Below are 18,630 nucleotides of genomic sequence, written 5' to 3' on the forward strand. Positions count from 1 at the left end.
AGGGAGACTTTGCTCACAGAGAAGTCAAGTCTAACATAACACATCTGATGGGCAAGGCACACGCCTTACTGGCTGGTAGCACACCTACAGAGGAGCAGGGAGCTATGCTAAGCAGGCAACAGAAAAGTCATGTATGTGTCTCATACACTGGGACCGGTAGTAATACTGGCTCTAAGACCATTAGACAGTAGTCTATTCATCATTACGTCCAACAATAACAAGACACTAAGCAAATGAGAAATGCTGTATGGCATAAAGACGCATTATATAACACAAGCTCCAGGCAGGCACACAATTATCAAGATATATATTGAGTCTCAGGAACTGTGCTACAGTTATTAACCTCTGTGGTGCAAATGGTTAGCGCGTTCGGTTGTTAACAGAAAGGTTGGTGGTTCAAGCCCACCCAGGGAAGTTTCCTTTTTGCCGGCATGAAACACTGTAATGAAACACAGATACGTACCTCTGCTCTCTCCTGCTTAAGACCCTTTATCTGAACATTTCAATCCTCTGCGTTCTCTCTGCACCTGCAGTCAATTTCATAATTAGGATAGAAAACAAAAGGCCTAGCCCTGTAATACAACTGTAGGCATATGAGGAGGGGAAAATAAGTCAAAAGGCCATCAGCATTTGTTGATCTGGCTTGAAGGCTGTAAGTGTAAGGACCTTGTGGCGCAACGGTAGCGCGTCTGACTCCAGATCAGAAGGTTGCGTGGTCAAATCACGTCGGGGTCACTGCTTACCATTTTATTCCCCACTGAGTTCATATATTTCCTTTCGAAAACAAAGTCAAAGGAACGCAGCCTTGCATTGGCCGGGAATCGAACCCGGGCCTCCCGCGTGGCAGGCGAGAATTCTACCACTGAACCACCAATGCTTCACATGGGGAGTTCACAGGCATAGCTCTGTCCAAGACAGTGATCAGGTGCACACACTTAAATTGTACACATATGAACAAAGTGTGCGCAGCAGACATGACAACGCCAAAGTTTCACATGATGATGGCTTATATAAGACAAGCTCCAGGCAGGCACATACATATCAAGATATATATTGAGTCTAAGGAAAGATGCTGTAGTCACTCGTCTCTGTGGCGCAATCGGTTAGCGCGTTCGGCTGTTAACCGAAAGGTTGGTGGTTCAAGCCCACCCAGGGACGTATTATTTTGCCTGAATGAAACACTTGAATGGAAAACAGATACATACCTTTGCTCTCTCCTGCTGGACACCCTTTCCCTGAATATTTCAATTCTCTGCGTTCTCTCGGCACCTGCAGTCAATTTCATAATTAGGATAGAAAACAAAAGGTCAAGCTCTGTAATACAACTGTAGGCATATGAGGAGGGGAAAATAAGTCAAAAGGCCCACAGCATTTGTTGATCTGGCTCCGAAAGCTGTAAGTGTAAGGACCTCGTGGCGCAACGGTAGCGCGTCTGACTCCAGATCAGAAGGTTGCGTGTTCAAATCACGTCGGGGTCACTGCTTACCATTTTATTCCCCACTGAGGTCATATATTTCCTTTCGAAAACAAAGTCAAAAGAAAGCAGTCTTGCATTGGCTGGGAATCGAACCCGGGCCTCCCGCGTGGCAGGCGAGAATTCTACCACTGAACCACCAATGCTTCACATGGGTTGTTCACAGGCAGAGCTCTGCCCAAGACAGTGATCAGGTGCACACACTTAAATTGTACACATATGAACAAAGTGTGCGCAGCAGACATGATAACGCCAACGTTTCACATGAAGATGGCAAGAATCAGATGCAGGAGACTATAACTATGAATGTCTTTGCATTTGCTGAGGTCACTGGCTTGGGACTAGAGTTGTGTTTATCAGGGCATGATGGCAGGCTGCTCCCGACAAAAGTGGTTCACAGAATGCACCCGCCAGATCACCAGCACTATTGTGTTTCAGATTATCTCACTGAACTCTCCTCCTGGAAAATCCTTCCCACTGGCTTTCCCAGATTCTGTGTCCTCCCCTAAATGCTGGGGTGAAACGGGCAGAGTTCTGCGCCCTGCGTCCCTTTACACGTCCCTAACGCGCTCCCAACGCGGCCTACAGCCCTGGTCGGGCTTAGATCACTGGAGCCTTTTGTGACCAAGAACTCCGGAAGCCTAGGGTCAGGCCTGTTGCACAGGCATATTGTGCCTTGCCAATCCGGGATTGTTGTGTTTCAGGGCCTAGCCATCAATACTCTTGGGATTTCTTTCCCTGAGAACCCTCTTGTCCCTGTCCTCCCACAAGCCCCAGCTTTTATGTAAAATAAAGTGTGCACCATGGGCCTTCCCCTATTTGCTCTCTCCCCAATCTCTTTCTCCAAAGCTGAGCTCTGAAGGTAAATGTATCTATCTGAGTGAGGGGCTAGGGAGGGCCTTTCCCAGCAGTCTTACAAGTCAAGAGTTCAGAGAAAGCACCTGCTATGGGAGGGAGACTTTGCTCACAGAGAAGTCAAGTCTAACATAACACATCTGATGGGCAAGGCACACGCCTTACTGGCTGGTAGCACACCTACAGAGGAGCAGGGAGCTATGCTAAGCAGGCAACAGAAAAGTCATGTATGTGTCTCATACACTGGGACCGGTAGTAATACTGGCTCTAAGACCATTAGACAGTAGTCTATTCATCATTACGTCCAACAATAACAAGACACTAAGCAAATGAGAAATGCTGTATGGCATAAAGACGCATTATATAACACAAGCTCCAGGCAGGCACACAATTATCAAGATATATATTGAGTCTCAGGAACTGTGCTACAGTTATTAACCTCTGTGGTGCAAATGGTTAGCGCGTTCGGTTGTTAACAGAAAGGTTGGTGGTTCAAGCCCACCCAGGGAAGTATCCTTTTTGCCGGCATGAAACACTTTAATGAAACACAGATACGTACCTCTGCTCTCTCCTGCTTAAGACCCTTTATCTGAACATTTCAATCCTCTGCGTTCTCTCTGCACCTGCAGTCAATTTCATAATTAGGATAGAAAACAAAAGGCCTAGCCCTGTAATACAACTGTAGGCATATGAGGAGGGGAAAATAAGTCAAAAGGCCATCAGCATTTGTTGATCTGGCTTGAAAGCTGTAAGTGTAAGGACCTTGTGGCGCAACGGTAGCGCGTCTGACTCCAGATCAGAAGGTTGCGTGGTCAAATCACGTCGGGGTCACTGCTTACCATTTTATTCCCCACTGAGTTCATATATTTCCTTTCGAAAACAAAGTCAAAGGAACGCAGCCTTGCATTGGCCGGGAATCGAACCCGGGCCTCCCGCGTGGCAGGCGAGAATTCTACCACTGAACCACCAATGCTTCACAAGGGGAGTTCACAGGCATAGCTCTGTCCAAGACAGTGATCAGGTGCACACACTTAAATTGTACACATATGAACAAAGTGTGCGCAGCAGACATGACAACGCCAAAGTTTCACATGATGATGGCTTATATAAGACAAGCTCCAGGCAGGCACATACATATCAAGATATATATTGAGTCTAAGGAAAGATGCTGTAGTCACTCGTCTCTGTGGCGCAATCGGTTAGCGCGTTCGGCTGTTAACCGAAAGGTTGGTGGTTCAAGCCCACCCAGGGACGTATTATTTTGCCTGAATGAAACACTTGAATGGAAAACAGATACATACCTTTGCTCTCTCCTGCTGGACACCCTTTCCCTGAATATTTCAATTCTCTGCGTTCTCTCGGCACCTGCAGTCAATTTCATAATTAGGATAGAAAACAAAAGGTCAAGCTCTGTAATACAACTGTAGGCATATGAGGAGGGGAAAATAAGTCAAAAGGCCCACAGCATTTGTTGATCTGGCTCCGAAAGCTGTAAGTGTAAGGACCTCGTGGCGCAACGGAAGCGCGTCTGACTCCAGATCAGAAGGTTGCGTGTTCAAATCACGTCGGGGTCACTGCTTACCATTTTATTCCCCACTGAGGTCATATATTTCCTTTCGAAAACAAAGTCAAAAGAAAGCAGTCTTGCATTGGCTGGGAATCGAACCCAGGCCTCCCGCGTGGCAGGCGAGAACTCTACCACTGAACCACCAATGCTTCACATGGGTTGTTCACAGGCAGAGCTCTGCCCAAGACAGTGATCAGGTGCACACACTTAAATTGTACACATATGAACAAAGTGTGCGCAGCAGACATGATAACGCCAACGTTTCACATGAAGATGGCAAGAATCAGATGCAGGAGACTATAACTATGAATGTCTTTGCATTTGCTGAGGTCACTGGCTTGGGACTAGAGTTGTGTTTATCAGGGCATGATGGCAGGCTGCTCCCGACAAAAGTGGTTCACAGAATGCACCCGCCAGATCACCAGCACTATTGTGTTTCAGATTATCTCACTGAACTCTCCTCCTGGAAAATCCTTCCCACTGGCTTTCCCAGATTCTGTGTCCTCCCCTAAATGCTGGGGTGAAACGGGCAGAGTTCTGCGCCCTGCGTCCCTTTACACGTCCCTAACGCGCTCCCAACGTGGCCTACAGCCCTGGTCGGGCTTAGATCACTGGAGCCTTTTGTGACCAAGAACTCCGGAAGCCTAGGGTCAGGCCTGTTGCACAGGCATATTGTGCCTTGCCAATCCGGGATTGTTGTGTTTCAGGGCCTAGCCATCAATACTCCTGGGATTTCTTTCCCTGAGAACCCTCTTGTCCCTGTCCTCCCACAAGCCCCAGCTTTTATGTAAAATAAAGTGTGCACCATGGGCCTTCCCCTATTTGCTCTCTCCCCAATCTCTTTCTCCAAAGCTGAGCTCTGAAGGTAAATGTATCTATCTGAGTGAGGGGCTAGGGAGGGCCTTTCCCAGCAGTCTTACAAGTCAAGAGTTCAGAGAAAGCACCTGCTATGGGAGGGAGACTTTGCTCACAGAGAAGTCAAGTCTAACATAACACATCTGATGGGCAAGGCACACGCCTTACTGGCTGGTAGCACACCTACAGAGGAGCAGGGAGCTATGCTAAGCAGGCAACAGAAAAGTCATGTATGTGTCTCATACACTGGGACCGGTAGTAATACTGGCTCTAAGACCATTAGACAGTAGTCTATTCATCATTACGTCCAACAATAACAAGACACTAAGCAAATGAGAAATGCTGTATGGCATAAAGACGCATTATATAACACAAGCTCCAGGCAGGCACACAATTATCAAGATATATATTGAGTCTCAGGAACTGTGCTACAGTTATTAACCTCTGTGGTGCAAATGGTTAGCGCGTTCGGTTGTTAATAGAAAGGTTGGTGGTTCAAGCCCACCCAGGGAAGTATCCTTTTTGCCGGCATGAAACACTTTAATGAAACACAGATACGTACCTCTGCTCTCTCCTGCTTAAGACCCTTTATCTGAACATTTCAATCCTCTGCGTTCTCTCTGCACCTGCAGTCAATTTCATAATTAGGATAGAAAACAAAAGGCCTAGCCCTGTAATACAACTGTAGGCATATGAGGAGGGGAAAATAAGTCAAAAGGCCATCAGCATTTGTTGATCTGGCTTGAAGGCTGTAAGTGTAAGGACCTTGTGGCGCAACGGTAGCGCGTCTGACTCCAGATCAGAAGGTTGCGTGGTCAAATCACGTCGGGGTCACTGCTTACCATTTTATTCCCCACTGAGTTCATATATTTCCTTTCGAAAACAAAGTCAAAGGAACGCAGCCTTGCATTGGCCGGGAATCGAACACGGGCCTCCCACGTGGCAGGCGAGAATTCTACCACTGAACCACCAATGCTTCACATGGGGAGTTCACAGGCATAGCTCTGTCCAAGACAGTGATCAGGTGCACACACTTAAATTGTACACAGATGAACAAAGTGTGCGCAGCAGACATGACAACGCCAAAGTTTCACATGATGATGGCTTATATAAGACAAGCTCCAGGCAGGCACATACATATCAAGATATATATTGAGTCTAAGGAAAGATGCTGTAGTCACTCGTCTCTGTGGCGCAATCGGTTAGCGCGTTCGGCTGTTAACCGAAAGGTTGGTGGTTCAAGCCCACCCAGGGACGTATTATTTTGCCTGAATGAAACACTTGAATGGAAAACAGATACATACCTTTGCTCTCTCCTGCTGGACACCCTTTCCCTGAATATTTCAATTCTCTGCGTTCTCTCGGCACCTGCAGTCAATTTCATAATTAGGATAGAAAACAAAAGGTCAAGCTCTGTAATACAACTGTAGGCATATGAGGAGGGGAAAATAAGTCAAAAGGCCCACAGCATTTGTTGATCCGGCTCCGAAAGCTGTAAGTGTAAGGACCTCGTGGCGCAACGGTAGCGCGTCTGACTCCAGATCAGAAGGTTGCGTGTTCAAATCACGTCGGGGTCACTGCTTACCATTTTATTCCCCACTGAGGTCATATATTTCCTTTCGAAAACAAAGTCAAAAGAAAGCAGTCTTGCATTGGCTGGGAATCGAACCCAGGCCTCCCGCGTGGCAGGCGAGAATTCTACCACTGAACCACCAATGCTTCACATGGGTTGTTCACAGGCAGAGCTCTGCCCAAGACAGTGATCAGGTGCACACACTTAAATTGTACACATATGAACAAAGTGTGCGCAGCAGACATGATAACGCCAACGTTTCACATGAAGATGGCAAGAATCAGATGCAGGAGACTATAACTATGAATGTCTTTGCATTTGCTGAGGTCACTGGCTTGGGACTAGAGTTGTGTTTATCAGGGCATGATGGCAGGCTGCTCCCGACAAAAGTGGTTCACAGAATGCACCCGCCAGATCACCAGCACTATTGTGTTTCAGATTATCTCACTGAACTCTCCTCCTGGAAAATCCTTCCCACTGGCTTTCCCAGATTCTGTGTCCTCCCCTAAATGCTGGGGTGAAACGGGCAGAGTTCTGCGCCCTGCGTCCCTTTACACGTCCCTAACGCGCTCCCAACGCGGCCTACAGCCCTGGTCGGGCACAGCCCTGGTCGGGCTTAGATCACTGGAGCCTTTTGTGACCAAGAACTCCGGAAGCCTAGGGTCAGGCCTGTTGCACAGGCATATTGTGCCTTGCCAATCCGGGATTGTTGTGTTTCAGGGCCTAGCCATCAATACTCCTGGGATTTCTTTCCCTGAGAACCCTCTTGTCCCTGTCCTCCCACAAGCCCCAGCTTTTATGTAAAATAAAGTGTGCACCATGGGCCTTCCCCTATTTGCTCTCTCCCCAATCTCTTTCTCCAAAGCTGAGCTCTGAAGGTAAATGTATCTATCTGAGTGAGGGGCTAGGGAGGGCCTTTCCCAGCAATCTTACAAGTCAAGAGTTCAGAGAAAGCACCTGCTATGGGAGGGAGACTTTGCTCACAGAGAAGTCAAGTCTAACATAACACATCTGATGGGCAAGGCACACGCCTTACTGGCTGGTAGCACACCTACATAGGAGCAGGGAGCTATGCTAAGCAGGCAACAGAAAAGTCATGTATGTGTCTCATACACTGGGACCGGTAGTAATACTGGCTCTAAGACCATTAGACAGTAGTCTATTCATCATTACGTCCAACAATAACAAGACACTAAGCAAATGAGAAATGCTGTATGGCATAAAGATGCATTATATAACACAAGCTCCAGGCAGGCACACAATTATCAAGATATATATTGAGTCTCAGGAACTGTGCTACAGTTATTAACCTCTGTGGTGCAAATGGTTAGCCCGTTCGGTTGTTAACAGAAAGGTTGTTGGTTCAAGCCCACCCAGGGAAGTATCCTTTTTGCCTGCATGAAACACTTTAATGAAACACAGATACGTACCTCTGCTCTCTCCTGCTTAAGACCCTTTATCTGAACATTTCAATCCTCTGCGTTCTCTCTGCACCTGCAGTCAATTTCATAATTAGGATAGAAAACAAAAGGCCTAGCCCTGTAATACAACTGTAGGCATATGAGGAGGGGAAAATAAGTCAAAAGGCCATCAGCATTTGTTGATCTGGCTTGAAGGCTGTAAGTGTAAGGACCTTGTGGCGCAACGGTAGCGCGTCTGACTCCAGATCAGAAGGTTGCGTGGTCAAATCACGTCGGGGTCACTGCTTACCATTTTATTCCCCACTGAGTTCATATATTTCCTTTCGAAAACAAAGTCAAAGGAACGCAGCCTTGCATTGGCCGGGAATCGAACCCGGGCCTCCCGCGTGGCAGGCGAGAATTCTACCACTGAACCACCAATGCTTCACATGGGGAGTTCACAGGCATAGCTCTGTCCAAGACAGTGATCAGGTGCACACACTTAAATTGTACACATATGAACAAAGTGTGCGCAGCAGACATGACAACGCCAAAGTTTCACATGATGATGGCTTATATAAGACAAGCTCCAGGCAGGCACATACATATCAAGATATATATTGAGTCTAAGGAAAGATGCTGTAGTCACTCGTCTCTGTGGCGCAATCGGTTAGCGCGTTCGGCTGTTAACCGAAAGGTTGGTGGTTCAAGCCCACCCAGGGACGTATTATTTTGCCTGAATGAAACACTTGAATGGAAAACAGATACATACCTTTGCTCTCTCCTGCTGGACACCCTTTCCCTGAATATTTCAATTCTCTGCGTTCTCTCGGCACCTGCAGTCAATTTCATAATTAGGATAGAAAACAAAAGGTCAAGCTCTGTAATACAACTGTAGGCATATGAGGAGGGGAAAATAAGTCAAAAGGCCCACAGCATTTGTTGATCTGGCTCCGAAAGCTGTAAGTGTAAGGACCTCGTGGCGCAACGGTAGCGCGTCTGACTCCAGATCAGAAGGTTGCGTGTTCAAATCACGTCGGGGTCACTGCTTACCATTTTATTCCCCACTGAGGTCATATATTTCCTTTCGAAAACAAAGTCAAAAGAAAGCAGTCTTGCATTGGCCGGGAATCGAACCCGGGCCTCCCGCGTGGCAGGCGAGAATTCTACCACTGAACCACCAATGCTTCACATGTGTTCACAGGCAGAGCTCTGCCCAAGACAGTGATCAGGTGCACACACTTAAATTGTACACATATGAACAAAGTGTGCGCAGCAGACATGATAACGCCAACGTTTCACATGAAGATGGCAAGAATCAGATGCAGGAGACTATAACTATGAATGTCTTTGCATTTGCTGAGGTCACTGGCTTGGGACTAGAGTTGTGTTTATCAGGGCATGATGGCAGGCTGCTCCCGACAAAAGTGGTTCACAGAATGCACCCGCCAGATCACCAGCACTATTGTGTTTCAGATTATCTCACTGAACTCTCCTCCTGGAAAATCCTTCCCACTGGCTTTCCCAGATTCTGTGTCCTCCCCTAAATGCTGGGGTGAAACGGGCAGAGTTCTGCGCCCTGCGTCCCTTTACGCGTCCCTAACGCGCTCCCAACGCGGCCTACAGCCCTGGTCGGGCACAGCCCTGGTCGGGCTTAGATCACTGGAGCCTTTTGTGACCAAGAACTCCGGAAGCCTAGGGTCAGGCCTGTTGCACAGGCATATTGTGCCTTGCCAATCCGGGATTGTTGTGTTTCAGGGCCTAGCCATCAATACTCCTGGGATTTCTTTCCCTGAGAACCCTCTTGTCCCTGTCCTCCCACAAGCCCCAGCTTTTATGTAAAATAAAGTGTGCACCATGGGCCTTCCCCTATTTGCTCTCTCCCCAATCTCTTTCTCCAAAGCTGAGCTCTGAAGGTAAATGTATCTATCTGAGTGAGGGGCTAGGGAGGGCCTTTCCCAGCAGTCTTACAAGTCAAGAGTTCAGAGAAAGCACCTGCTATGGGAGGGAGACTTTGCTCACAGAGAAGTCAAGTCTAACATAACACATCTGATGGGCAAGGCACACGCCTTACTGGCTGGTAGCACACCTACAGAGGAGCAGGGAGCTATGCTAAGCAGGCAACAGAAAAGTCATGTATGTGTCTCATACACTGGGACCGGTAGTAATACTGGCTCTAAGACCATTAGACAGTAGTCTATTCATCATTACGTCCAACAATAACAAGACACTAAGCAAATGAGAAATGCTGTATGGCATAAAGACACATTATATAACACAAGCTCCAGGCAGGCACACAATTATCAAGATATATATTGAGTCTCAGGAACTGTGCTACAGTTATTAACCTCTGTGGTGCAAATGGTTAGCGCGTTCGGTTGTTAATAGAAAGGTTGGTGGTTCAAGCCCACCCAGGGAAGTATCCTTTTTGCCGGCATGAAACACTTTAATGAAACACAGATACGTACCTCTGCTCTCTCCTGCTTAAGACCCTTTATCTGAACATTTCAATCCTCTGCGTTCTCTCTGCACCTGCAGTCAATTTCATAATTAGGATAGAAAACAAAAGGCCTAGCCCTGTAATACAACTGTAGGCATATGAGGAGGGGAAAATAAGTCAAAAGGCCATCAGCATTTGTTGATCTGGCTTGAAGGCTGTAAGTGTAAGGACCTTGTGGCGCAACGGTAGCGCGTCTGACTCCAGATCAGAAGGTTGCGTGGTCAAATCACGTCGGGGTCACTGCTTACCATTTTATTCCCCACTGAGTTCATATATTTCCTTTCGAAAACAAAGTCAAAGGAACGCAGCCTTGCATTGGCCGGGAATCGAACCCGGGTCTCCCACGTGGCAGGCGAGAATTCTACCACTGAACCACCAATGCTTCACATGGGGAGTTCACAGGCATAGCTCTGTCCAAGACAGTGATCAGGTGCACACACTTAAATTGTACACAGATGAACAAAGTGTGCGCAGCAGACATGACAACGCCAAAGTTTCACATGATGATGGCTTATATAAGACAAGCTCCAGGCAGGCACATACATATCAAGATATATATTGAGTCTAAGGAAAGATGCTGTAGTCACTCGTCTCTGTGGCGCAATCGGTTAGCGCGTTCGGCTGTTAACCGAAAGGTTGGTGGTTCAAGCCCACCCAGGGACGTATTATTTTGCCTGAATGAAACACTTGAATGGAAAACAGATACATACCTTTGCTCTCTCCTGCTGGACACCCTTTCCCTGAATATTTCAATTCTCTGCGTTCTCTCGGCACCTGCAGTCAATTTCATAATTAGGATAGAAAACAAAAGGTCAAGCTCTGTAATACAACTGTAGGCATATGAGGAGGGGAAAATAAGTCAAAAGGCCCACAGCATTTGTTGATCCGGCTCCGAAAGCTGTAAGTGTAAGGACCTCGTGGCGCAACGGTAGCGCGTCTGACTCCAGATCAGAAGGTTGCGTGTTCAAATCACGTCGGGGTCACTGCTTACCATTTTATTCCCCACTGAGGTCATATATTTCCTTTCGAAAACAAAGTCAAAAGAAAGCAGTCTTGCATTGGCCAGGAATCTAACCCGGGCCTCCCGCGTGGCAGGCGAGAATTCTACCACTGAACCACCAATGCTTCACATGGGTTGTTCACAGGCAGAGCTCTGCCCAAGACAGTGATCAGGTGCACACACTTAAATTGTACACATATGAACAAAGTGTGCGCAGCAGACATGATAACGCCAACGTTTCACATGAAGATGGCAAGAATCAGATGCAGGAGACTATAACTATGAATGTCTTTGCATTTGCTGAGGTCACTGGCTTGGGACTAGAGTTGTGTTTATCAGGGCATGATGGCAGGCTGCTCCCGACAAAAGTGGTTCACAGAATGCACCAGCCAGATCACCAGCACTATTGTGTTTCAGATTATCTCACTGAACTCTCCTCCTGGAAAATCCTTCCCACTGGCTTTCCCAGATTCTGTGTCCTCCCCTAAATGCTGGGGTGAAACGGGCAGAGTTCTGCGCCCTGCGTCCCTTTACACGTCCCTAACGCGCTCCCAACGCGGCCTACAGCCCTGGTCGGGCTTAGATCACTGGAGCCTTTTGTGACCAAGAACTCCGGAAGCCTAGGGTCAGGCCTGTTGCACAGGCATATTGTGCCTTGCCAATCCGGGATTGTTGTGTTTCAGGGCCTAGCCATCAATACTCTTGGGATTTCTTTCCCTGAGAACCCTCTTGTCCCTGTCCTCCCACAAGCCCCAGCTTTTATGTAAAATAAAGTGTGCACCATGGGCCTTCCCCTATTTGCTCTCTCCCCAATCTCTTTCTCCAAAGCTGAGCTCTGAAGGTAAATGTATCTATCTGAGTGAGGGGCTAGGGAGGGCCTTTCCCAGCAGTCTTACAAGTCAAGAGTTCAGAGAAAGCACCTGCTATGGGAGGGAGACTTTGCTCACAGAGAAGTCAAGTCTAACATAACACATCTGATGGGCAAGGCACACGCCTTACTGGCTGGTAGCACACCTACAGAGGAGCAGGGAGCTATGCTAAGCAGGCAACAGAAAAGTCATGTATGTGTCTCATACACTGGGACCGGTAGTAATACTGGCTCTAAGACCATTAGACAGTAGTCTATTCATCATTACGTCCAACAATAACAAGACACTAAGCAAATGAGAAATGCTGTATGGCATAAAGACGCATTATATAACACAAGCTCCAGGCAGGCACACAATTATCAAGATATATATTGAGTCTCAGGAACTGTGCTACAGTTATTAACCTCTGTGGTGCAAATGGTTAGCGCGTTCGGTTGTTAACAGAAAGGTTGGTGGTTCAAGCCCACCCAGGGAAGTATCCTTTTTGCCGGCATGAAACACTTTAATGAAACACAGATACGTACCTCTGCTCTCTCCTGCTTAAGACCCTTTATCTGAACATTTCAATCCTCTGCGTTCTCTCTGCACCTGCAGTCAATTTCATAATTAGGATAGAAAACAAAAGGCCTAGCCCTGTAATACAACTGTAGGCATATGAGGAGGGGAAAATAAGTCAAAAGGCCATCAGCATTTGTTGATCTGGCTTGAAGGCTGTAAGTGTAAGGACCTTGTGGCGCAACGGTAGCGCGTCTGACTCCAGATCAGAAGGTTGCGTGGTCAAATCACGTCGGGGTCACTGCTTACCATTTTATTCCCCACTGAGTTCATATATTTCCTTTCGAAAACAAAGTCAAAGGAACGCAGCCTTGCATTGGCCGGGAATCGAACCCGGGCCTCCCGCGTGGCAGGCGAGAATTCTACCACTGAACCACCAATGCTTCACAAGGGGAGTTCACAGGCATAGCTCTGTCCAAGACAGTGATCAGGTGCACACACTTAAATTGTACACATATGAACAAAGTGTGCGCAGCAGACATGACAACGCCAAAGTTTCACATGATGATGGCTTATATAAGACAAGCTCCAGGCAGGCACATACATATCAAGATATATATTGAGTCTAAGGAAAGATGCTGTAGTCACTCGTCTCTGTGGCGCAATCGGTTAGCGCGTTCGGCTGTTAACCGAAAGGTTGGTGGTTCAAGCCCACCCAGGGACGTATTATTTTGCCTGAATGAAACACTTGAATGGAAAACAGATACATACCTTTGCTCTCTCCTGCTGGACACCCTTTCCCTGAATATTTCAATTCTCTGCGTTCTCTCGGCACCTGCAGTCAATTTCATAATTAGGATAGAAAACAAAAGGTCAAGCTCTGTAATACAACTGTAGGCATATGAGGAGGGGAAAATAAGTCAAAAGGCCCACAGCATTTGTTGATCTGGCTCCGAAAGCTGTAAGTGTAAGGACCTCGTGGCGCAACGGAAGCGCGTCTGACTCCAGATCAGAAGGTTGCGTGTTCAAATCACGTCGGGGTCACTGCTTACCATTTTATTCCCCACTGAGGTCATATATTTCCTTTCGAAAACAAAGTCAAAAGAAAGCAGTCTTGCATTGGCTGGGAATCGAACCCAGGCCTCCCGCGTGGCAGGCGAGAACTCTACCACTGAACCACCAATGCTTCACATGGGTTGTTCACAGGCAGAGCTCTGCCCAAGACAGTGATCAGGTGCACACACTTAAATTGTACACATATGAACAAAGTGTGCGCAGCAGACATGATAACGCCAACGTTTCACATGAAGATGGCAAGAATCAGATGCAGGAGACTATAACTATGAATGTCTTTGCATTTGCTGAGGTCACTGGCTTGGGACTAGAGTTGTGTTTATCAGGGCATGATGGCAGGCTGCTCCCGACAAAAGTGGTTCACAGAATGCACCCGCCAGATCACCAGCACTATTGTGTTTCAGATTATCTCACTGAACTCTCCTCCTGGAAAATCCTTCCCACTGGCTTTCCCAGATTCTGTGTCCTCCCCTAAATGCTGGGGTGAAACGGGCAGAGTTCTGCGCCCTGCGTCCCTTTACACGTCCCTAACGCGCTCCCAACGTGGCCTACAGCCCTGGTCGGGCTTAGATCACTGGAGCCTTTTGTGACCAAGAACTCCGGAAGCCTAGGGTCAGGCCTGTTGCACAGGCATATTGTGCCTTGCCAATCCGGGATTGTTGTGTTTCAGGGCCTAGCCATCAATACTCCTGGGATTTCTTTCCCTGAGAACCCTCTTGTCCCTGTCCTCCCACAAGCCCCAGCTTTTATGTAAAATAAAGTGTGCACCATGGGCCTTCCCCTATTTGCTCTCTCCCCAATCTCTTTCTCCAAAGCTGAGCTCTGAAGGTAAATGTATCTATCTGAGTGAGGGGCTAGGGAGGGCCTTTCCCAGCAGTCTTACAAGTCAAGAGTTCAGAGAAAGCACCTGCTATGGGAGGGAGACTTTGCTCACAGAGAAGTCAAGTCTAACATAACACATCTGATGGGCAAGGCACACGCCTTACTGGCTGGTAGCACACCTACAGAGGAGCAGGGAGCTATGCTAAGCAGGCAACAGAAAAGTCATGTATGTGTCTCATACACTGGGACCGGTAGTAATACTGGCTCTAAGACCATTAGACAGTAGTCTATTCATCATTACGTCCAACAATAACAAGACACTAAGCAAATGAGAAATGCTGTATGGCATAAAGACGCATTATATAACACAAGCTCCAGGCAGGCACACAATTATCAAGATATATATTGAGTCTCAGGAACTGTGCTACAGTTATTAACCTCTGTGGTGCAAATGGTTAGCGCGTTCGGTTGTTAATAGAAAGGTTGGTGGTTCAAGCCCACCCAGGGAAGTATCCTTTTTGCCGGCATGAAACACTTTAATGAAACACAGATACGTACCTCTGCTCTCTCCTGCTTAAGACCCTTTATCTGAACATTTCAATCCTCTGCGTTCTCTCTGCACCTGCAGTCAATTTCATAATTAGGATAGAAAACAAAAGGCCTAGCCCTGTAATACAACTGTAGGCATATGAGGAGGGGAAAATAAGTCAAAAGGCCATCAGCATTTGTTGATCTGGCTTGAAGGCTGTAAGTGTAAGGACCTTGTGGCGCAACGGTAGCGCGTCTGACTCCAGATCAGAAGGTTGCGTGGTCAAATCACGTCGGGGTCACTGCTTACCATTTTATTCCCCACTGAGTTCATATATTTCCTTTCGAAAACAAAGTCAAAGGAACGCAGCCTTGCATTGGCCGGGAATCGAACACGGGCCTCCCACGTGGCAGGCGAGAATTCTACCACTGAACCACCAATGCTTCACATGGGGAGTTCACAGGCATAGCTCTGTCCAAGACAGTGATCAGGTGCACACACTTAAATTGTACACAGATGAACAAAGTGTGCGCAGCAGACATGACAACGCCAAAGTTTCACATGATGATGGCTTATATAAGACAAGCTCCAGGCAGGCACATACATATCAAGATATATATTGAGTCTAAGGAAAGATGCTGTAGTCACTCGTCTCTGTGGCGCAATCGGTTAGCGCGTTCGGCTGTTAACCGAAAGGTTGGTGGTTCAAGCCCACCCAGGGACGTATTATTTTGCCTGAATGAAACACTTGAATGGAAAACAGATACATACCTTTGCTCTCTCCTGCTGGACACCCTTTCCCTGAATATTTCAATTCTCTGCGTTCTCTCGGCACCTGCAGTCAATTTCATAATTAGGATAGAAAACAAAAGGTCAAGCTCTGTAATACAACTGTAGGCATATGAGGAGGGGAAAATAAGTCAAAAGGCCCACAGCATTTGTTGATCCGGCTCCGAAAGCTGTAAGTGTAAGGACCTCGTGGCGCAACGGTAGCGCGTCTGACTCCAGATCAGAAGGTTGCGTGTTCAAATCACGTCGGGGTCACTGCTTACCATTTTATTCCCCACTGAGGTCATATATTTCCTTTCGAAAACAAAGTCAAAAGAAAGCAGTCTTGCATTGGCTGGGAATCGAACCCAGGCCTCCCGCGTGGCAGGCGAGAATTCTACCACTGAACCACCAATGCTTCACATGGGTTGTTCACAGGCAGAGCTCTGCCCAAGACAGTGATCAGGTGCACACACTTAAATTGTACACATATGAACAAAGTGTGCGCAGCAGACATGATAACGCCAACGTTTCACATGAAGATGGCAAGAATCAGATGCAGGAGACTATAACTATGAATGTCTTTGCATTTGCTGAGGTCACTGGCTTGGGACTAGAGTTGTGTTTATCAGGGCATGATGGCAGGCTGCTCCCGACAAAAGTGGTTCACAGAATGCACCCGCCAGATCACCAGCACTATTGTGTTTCAGATTATCTCACTGAACTCTCCTCCTGGAAAATCCTTCCCACTGGCTTTCCCAGATTCTGTGTCCTCCCCTAAATGCTGGGGTGAAACGGGCAGAGTTCTGCGCCCTGCGTCCCTTTACACGTCCCTAACGCGCTCCCAACGCGGCCTACAGCCCTGGTCGGGCACAGCCCTGGTCGGGCTTAGATCACTGGAGCCTTTTGTGACCAAGAACTCCGGAAGCCTAGGGTCAGGCCTGTTGCACAGGCATATTGTGCCTTGCCAATCCGGGATTGTTGTGTTTCAGGGCCTAGCCATCAATACTCCTGGGATTTCTTTCCCTGAGAACCCTCTTGTCCCTGTCCTCCCACAAGCCCCAGCTTTTATGTAAAATAAAGTGTGCACCATGGGCCTTCCCCTATTTGCTCTCTCCCCAATCTCTTTCTCCAAAGCTGAGCTCTGAAGGTAAATGTATCTATCTGAGTGAGGGGCTAGGGAGGGCCTTTCCCAGCAGTCTTACAAGTCAAGAGTTCAGAGAAAGCACCTGCTATGGGAGGGAGACTTTGCTCACAGAGAAGTCAAGTCTAACATAACACATCTGATGGGCAAGGCACACGCCTTACTGGCTGGTAGCACACCTACAGAGGAGCAGGGAGTTATGCTAAGCAGGCAACAGAAAAGTCATGTATGTGTCTCATACACTGGGACCGGTAGTAATACTGGCTCTAAGACCATTAGACAGTAGTCTATTCATCATTACGTCCAACAATAACAAGACACTAAGCAAATGAGAAATGCTGTATGGCATAAAGACGCATTATATAACACAAGCTCCAGGCAGGCACACAATTATCAAGATATATATTGAGTCTCAGGAACTGTGCTACAGTTATTAACCTCTGTGGTGCAAATGGTTAGCGCGTTCGGTTATTAACAGAAAGGTTGGTGGTTCAAGCCCACCCAGGGAAGTATCCTTTTTGCCGGCATGAAACACTTTAATGAAACACAGATACGTACCTCTGCTCTCTCCTGCTTAAGACCCTTTATCTGAACATTTCAATCCTCTGCGTTCTCTCTGCACCTGCAGTCAATTTCATAATTAGGATAGAAAACAAAAGGCCTAGCCCTGTAATACAACTGTAGGCATATGAGGAGGGGAAAATAAGTCAAAAGGCCATCAGCATTTGTTGATCTGGCTTGAAGGCTGTAAGTGTAAGGACCTTGTGGCGCAACGGTAGCGCGTCTGACTCCAGATCAGAAGGTTGCGTGGTCAAATCACGTCGGGGTCACTGCTTACCATTTTATTCCCCACTGAGTTCATATATTTCCTTTCGAAAACAAAGTCAAAGGAACGCAGCCTTGCATTGGCCGGGAATCGAACCCGGGCCTCCCGCGTGGCAGGCGAGAATTCTACCACTGAACCACCAATGCTTCACATGGGGAGTTCACAGGCATAGCTCTGTCCAAGACAGTGATCAGGTGCACACACTTAAATTGTACACATATGAACAAAGTGTGCGCAGCAGACATGACAACGCCAAAGTTTCACATGATGATGGCTTATATAAGACAAGCTCCAGGCAGGCACATACATATCAAGATATATATTGAGTCTAAGGAAAGATGCTGTAGTCACTCGTCTCTGTGGCGCAATCGGTTAGCGCGTTCGGCTGTTAACCGAAAGGTTGGTGGTTCAAGCCCACCCAGGGACGTATTATTTTGCCTGAATGAAACACTTGAATGGAAAACAGATACATACCTTTGCTCTCTCCTGCTGGACACCCTTTCCCTGAATATTTCAATTCTCTGCGTTCTCTCGGCACCTGCAGTCAATTTCATAATTAGGATAGAAAACAAAAGGTCAAGCTCTGTAATACAACTGTAGGCATATGAGGAGGGGAAAATAAGTCAAAAGGCCCACAGCATTTGTTGATCTGGCTCCGAAAGCTGTAAGTGTAAGGACCTCGTGGCGCAACGGTAGCGCGTCTGACTCCAGATCAGAAGGTTGCGTGTTCAAATCACGTCGGGGTCACTGCTTACCATTTTATTCCCCACTGAGGTCATATATTTCCTTTCGAAAACAAAGTCAAAAGAAAGCAGTCTTGCATTGGCTGGGAATCGAACCCGGGCCTCCCGCGTGGCAGGCGAGAATTCTACCACTGAA

The 18,630-nt window shown here is 47.4% G+C and overlaps 27 non-coding genes across 27 annotated transcripts; 16 read left to right on the forward strand and 11 right to left on the reverse strand.

Annotated features, from left to right (window-relative positions):
* Positions 1-806: 806 nt before the first annotated feature.
* On the reverse strand, positions 807-877 carry TRNAG-GCC (transfer RNA glycine (anticodon GCC)). Its single transcript has one exon. It is a non-coding gene; the product is annotated as a tRNA-Gly (tRNA).
* Positions 878-1,084: 207 nt separating this feature from the next.
* TRNAN-GUU (transfer RNA asparagine (anticodon GUU)) lies at positions 1,085-1,158 on the forward strand. Its single transcript has one exon. It is a non-coding gene; the product is annotated as a tRNA-Asn (tRNA).
* A 248-nt stretch (positions 1,159-1,406) lies between these two features.
* On the forward strand, positions 1,407-1,478 carry TRNAW-CCA (transfer RNA tryptophan (anticodon CCA)). The gene has a single exon. It is a non-coding gene; the product is annotated as a tRNA-Trp (tRNA).
* A 1,753-nt stretch (positions 1,479-3,231) lies between these two features.
* TRNAG-GCC (transfer RNA glycine (anticodon GCC)) lies at positions 3,232-3,302 on the reverse strand. Its single transcript has one exon. It is a non-coding gene; the product is annotated as a tRNA-Gly (tRNA).
* A 207-nt stretch (positions 3,303-3,509) lies between these two features.
* On the forward strand, positions 3,510-3,583 carry TRNAN-GUU (transfer RNA asparagine (anticodon GUU)). Its single transcript has one exon. It is a non-coding gene; the product is annotated as a tRNA-Asn (tRNA).
* Positions 3,584-3,831: 248 nt separating this feature from the next.
* Positions 3,832-3,903, forward strand: TRNAW-CCA (transfer RNA tryptophan (anticodon CCA)). Its single transcript has one exon. It is a non-coding gene; the product is annotated as a tRNA-Trp (tRNA).
* Positions 3,904-3,974: 71 nt separating this feature from the next.
* On the reverse strand, positions 3,975-4,045 carry TRNAG-GCC (transfer RNA glycine (anticodon GCC)). Its single transcript has one exon. It is a non-coding gene; the product is annotated as a tRNA-Gly (tRNA).
* A 1,889-nt stretch (positions 4,046-5,934) lies between these two features.
* On the forward strand, positions 5,935-6,008 carry TRNAN-GUU (transfer RNA asparagine (anticodon GUU)). Its single transcript has one exon. It is a non-coding gene; the product is annotated as a tRNA-Asn (tRNA).
* Positions 6,009-6,256: 248 nt separating this feature from the next.
* Positions 6,257-6,328, forward strand: TRNAW-CCA (transfer RNA tryptophan (anticodon CCA)). The gene has a single exon. It is a non-coding gene; the product is annotated as a tRNA-Trp (tRNA).
* A 71-nt stretch (positions 6,329-6,399) lies between these two features.
* On the reverse strand, positions 6,400-6,470 carry TRNAG-GCC (transfer RNA glycine (anticodon GCC)). The gene has a single exon. It is a non-coding gene; the product is annotated as a tRNA-Gly (tRNA).
* A 1,627-nt stretch (positions 6,471-8,097) lies between these two features.
* Positions 8,098-8,168, reverse strand: TRNAG-GCC (transfer RNA glycine (anticodon GCC)). Its single transcript has one exon. It is a non-coding gene; the product is annotated as a tRNA-Gly (tRNA).
* Positions 8,169-8,375: 207 nt separating this feature from the next.
* On the forward strand, positions 8,376-8,449 carry TRNAN-GUU (transfer RNA asparagine (anticodon GUU)). The gene has a single exon. It is a non-coding gene; the product is annotated as a tRNA-Asn (tRNA).
* A 248-nt stretch (positions 8,450-8,697) lies between these two features.
* TRNAW-CCA (transfer RNA tryptophan (anticodon CCA)) lies at positions 8,698-8,769 on the forward strand. The gene has a single exon. It is a non-coding gene; the product is annotated as a tRNA-Trp (tRNA).
* Positions 8,770-8,840: 71 nt separating this feature from the next.
* Positions 8,841-8,911, reverse strand: TRNAG-GCC (transfer RNA glycine (anticodon GCC)). Its single transcript has one exon. It is a non-coding gene; the product is annotated as a tRNA-Gly (tRNA).
* A 1,624-nt stretch (positions 8,912-10,535) lies between these two features.
* Positions 10,536-10,606, reverse strand: TRNAG-GCC (transfer RNA glycine (anticodon GCC)). Its single transcript has one exon. It is a non-coding gene; the product is annotated as a tRNA-Gly (tRNA).
* A 207-nt stretch (positions 10,607-10,813) lies between these two features.
* Positions 10,814-10,887, forward strand: TRNAN-GUU (transfer RNA asparagine (anticodon GUU)). Its single transcript has one exon. It is a non-coding gene; the product is annotated as a tRNA-Asn (tRNA).
* A 248-nt stretch (positions 10,888-11,135) lies between these two features.
* On the forward strand, positions 11,136-11,207 carry TRNAW-CCA (transfer RNA tryptophan (anticodon CCA)). Its single transcript has one exon. It is a non-coding gene; the product is annotated as a tRNA-Trp (tRNA).
* A 1,753-nt stretch (positions 11,208-12,960) lies between these two features.
* On the reverse strand, positions 12,961-13,031 carry TRNAG-GCC (transfer RNA glycine (anticodon GCC)). The gene has a single exon. It is a non-coding gene; the product is annotated as a tRNA-Gly (tRNA).
* Positions 13,032-13,238: 207 nt separating this feature from the next.
* TRNAN-GUU (transfer RNA asparagine (anticodon GUU)) lies at positions 13,239-13,312 on the forward strand. The gene has a single exon. It is a non-coding gene; the product is annotated as a tRNA-Asn (tRNA).
* Positions 13,313-13,560: 248 nt separating this feature from the next.
* TRNAW-CCA (transfer RNA tryptophan (anticodon CCA)) lies at positions 13,561-13,632 on the forward strand. Its single transcript has one exon. It is a non-coding gene; the product is annotated as a tRNA-Trp (tRNA).
* A 71-nt stretch (positions 13,633-13,703) lies between these two features.
* On the reverse strand, positions 13,704-13,774 carry TRNAG-GCC (transfer RNA glycine (anticodon GCC)). Its single transcript has one exon. It is a non-coding gene; the product is annotated as a tRNA-Gly (tRNA).
* A 1,889-nt stretch (positions 13,775-15,663) lies between these two features.
* TRNAN-GUU (transfer RNA asparagine (anticodon GUU)) lies at positions 15,664-15,737 on the forward strand. Its single transcript has one exon. It is a non-coding gene; the product is annotated as a tRNA-Asn (tRNA).
* A 248-nt stretch (positions 15,738-15,985) lies between these two features.
* Positions 15,986-16,057, forward strand: TRNAW-CCA (transfer RNA tryptophan (anticodon CCA)). Its single transcript has one exon. It is a non-coding gene; the product is annotated as a tRNA-Trp (tRNA).
* Positions 16,058-16,128: 71 nt separating this feature from the next.
* TRNAG-GCC (transfer RNA glycine (anticodon GCC)) lies at positions 16,129-16,199 on the reverse strand. The gene has a single exon. It is a non-coding gene; the product is annotated as a tRNA-Gly (tRNA).
* A 1,627-nt stretch (positions 16,200-17,826) lies between these two features.
* TRNAG-GCC (transfer RNA glycine (anticodon GCC)) lies at positions 17,827-17,897 on the reverse strand. Its single transcript has one exon. It is a non-coding gene; the product is annotated as a tRNA-Gly (tRNA).
* Positions 17,898-18,104: 207 nt separating this feature from the next.
* TRNAN-GUU (transfer RNA asparagine (anticodon GUU)) lies at positions 18,105-18,178 on the forward strand. The gene has a single exon. It is a non-coding gene; the product is annotated as a tRNA-Asn (tRNA).
* A 248-nt stretch (positions 18,179-18,426) lies between these two features.
* TRNAW-CCA (transfer RNA tryptophan (anticodon CCA)) lies at positions 18,427-18,498 on the forward strand. Its single transcript has one exon. It is a non-coding gene; the product is annotated as a tRNA-Trp (tRNA).
* The last annotated feature ends 132 nt before the right edge of the window (positions 18,499-18,630 follow it).

Source organism: Lissotriton helveticus, chromosome 1_2 (genome assembly GCF_964261635.1).
Source record: "Lissotriton helveticus chromosome 1_2, aLisHel1.1, whole genome shotgun sequence".
In the NCBI taxonomy this organism is placed as follows: Eukaryota; Metazoa; Chordata; class Amphibia; order Caudata; family Salamandridae; genus Lissotriton; species Lissotriton helveticus.